Source organism: Triticum dicoccoides, chromosome 5B (genome assembly GCF_002162155.2).
Source record: "Triticum dicoccoides isolate Atlit2015 ecotype Zavitan chromosome 5B, WEW_v2.0, whole genome shotgun sequence".
Classification (NCBI taxonomy): Eukaryota; Viridiplantae; Streptophyta; class Magnoliopsida; order Poales; family Poaceae; genus Triticum; species Triticum dicoccoides.
Genome location: NC_041389.1, coordinates 257,054,664 through 257,057,153, shown reverse-complemented (window position 1 = coordinate 257,057,153; position 2,490 = coordinate 257,054,664). Strand labels below are relative to the sequence as shown.

The 2,490-nt window shown below is 57.1% G+C and overlaps 1 non-coding gene across 1 annotated transcript; it reads right to left on the bottom strand.

Moving 5' to 3' along the window:
• Positions 1 to 357: 357 nt before the first annotated feature.
• On the bottom strand, positions 358 to 431 carry TRNAR-ACG. Its single transcript has one exon. It is a non-coding gene; the product is annotated as a tRNA-Arg (tRNA).
• Between the last annotated feature and the right edge of the window lie 2,059 nt (positions 432 to 2,490).

The window sequence follows — 2,490 nt, the reverse complement described above, 5'->3', positions numbered from 1 at the left end:
TTGACCAAATAGGATCGTCCAGTTCCTATAGAACCTATCACTAAAATACCCGATAGGGCTAAGCGGAACGAAAAGGGTTTTCCATGAGATGGTAAATGAAAAAATAACCCATGCTTGTAGCAATGAAATACCACAACCTACCCGATATGATATATCTTATTTTTTTGCACATAAAGAAATAAAGAAGTCATTGCAATTGCCGGAAATACTAAGCCTACTAAAGGCACGAAAATAGAAGGGATCGCCTTTAGTGGAGTTATTACGCGGAAGTGCTAGTGTGGGCCAATCCACTTTGACTCGTTTTTATAGTTTTTATGAAATATCTGCTGAGAAAGCAAAAGAAAAAAGAGAGACAGGTGGGCAAGGAGGGATTCGAACCCCCGACACCGTGGTTCGTAGCCACGTGCTCTAATCCTCTGAGCTACAGGCCCAGCTGTCTCCACTGGATCTCTTCCCGGGGGTACCCCTTCATTTCAGGTTAAGAAGATGGGAAAGCGCCTTTTATTTTTAGTTTGAAAAATATTCTGTAAAAAAATGCTTCTTTTTTTACACACAGTTCGATTCTTCTAAAAATGTCGAACCCAATCGTTGCATAAAAGTTCGTACCGTGCTTTTAACATCCGCACGGGTGCGCTCATGCTGCATGTGCGTAAGATTGACCACGACCTTCAGCTGATGCCACTCGCACGCAAGGCGGAGGTTTTCCACCTCAAGGCGAGAGTCGACATCAGCAAGCTCCACTACAAGCTGGCCAAGCGCGTCTGCAGCTACCAGGAGGAGGTTGTGGCGGACGGTGCTCCGCCCACGTGCAAGCTCCAGCGCGTGGTCGGGCCTCTCTTCTGCGCCATGGCTTGCTGGAGAGGAGTGAGGCAATTCGCCCGTCCCCGGCAAGTGCTCGGTGGCCGGAGCCTCTTCGACCACCCCTCGGACTTCGAGCTCCGCGCAGTGGGGCCCAGCTCCACTGCTTGAAGATGAAGCCGCCGCATGAGACACCCAACTATTCGCAAGGACCATCAGAAGGGCCCTCGGTGCGGCCTTCGCATCACGGAGACTGCTGTCATGGTAAGGAGCCAGGAGAGAGGGCTCGCGACCTTCCTCTGACGGCCACGACTCTCGGGACGGCACCACCTCCCGGGCGGCTGCCTGCTTCAGGAGGCTTGGGGCGACGGCCGGCTCCGGGACCCTTGGAGGGCACATCACGAGCGGGCTCACCGTCAAGGAAGAAGGAAGCCTGAAGGGCAAATGTCAGGAGGGAACCCGTCACGCAAAAATCCGAGGGGAAAGGTACTTACTCATCATCGGCCACTCATATCCTCTGTTTCAGAGCCCGCGGGGCGACACCGTGGCAGCTCCCGAATCTCCTCTTACGGGAGACCTCGATGGCCAGAGGAGGGGTGCTGGAGCAGGGTGCGCTGCCCCCGGAGGCAAGGGAGACGATTGCGGCGACGATGGGGCTCCCCTCGGGTCGCCCTCAGGGCCAGAGGAGTCACCTCAGGAGCACCTGGCAGCGCCAGGCCCCCGAGGGCCGACTCGGGAGCACCAGGAAGCTTCCGGCTTCCCGGGGCCTCCTCGGGAGCGGTCAGCGGCGCGTGCGTCACCACTAATGTTTGAAGGGAAAGCTCGGGGGCCACCATAACAGGGTTCTCACGAGGCTCCTCATGGCCCACGTGAAGCAGCCCCCACTCATCGAAGCGCGACATCTGCCTGACGAAGTTCCCCATGTTCAATCAATGATACAAGGCGAGGCCCCCCTTAGCAAGGAGCACTGCGGGAGCCGAATTGCCTGTCAGGAGCTCAAGCACGGCGCCCAGCATCATGGTGGGAAGCGAAGTCACCTGAAGCCTCATGGGATCTTTGGGGCCCGTGAAGGTCCACATTGGGAGCGAATGGCGCTGAAGCGTTGCGACGCACCGTTGGATGAACTCCCTAGCCACCATCGGCGCAGTCACACCCGCCTCCCTCAGTTTAGCCATCCTGGACCAGACGCGCCCAAGCCGACGGTCGACCAGCTCCACGTGTCCCCAGCCGGAGCTTGGGATCACCGGTGTGCACGGAAGAAGGAGCAGGGGCTGAGCACGGCGGCGTCCAGATACACCCACCGCCTCCAAAACCCCGTGGTATCCGTGCGGAACGTGAAGTCAATGCCGAAGCCTGCCGTCGCCACCGCCGCCTGGAACGACACGCAACCAGAGCACTGCCGGCCATCAACAAGATGGAGCGAGAAGAAGTGGCGGAGCAAGGCACAGATGGAGCAATGCCCACGAGGGCCTCGCACAAGAAGGCGAGGATGGAAAGGAGGATGATGGAGGCGGGATCCAGATGCAATGCCTAGATCTGGTAATGCGAGAGCACAACATTGAAGAAATTAGAGAAAGGAGGGATCATACCGGCCGAGAGGGCATGAAGATGAGGAGGAATTTCAGTGGCCACCATCTCAATCGAAGCTTGGGAAGCAGGCCAGGCCTTCGTCGCCTTCCACTCATTGGAATC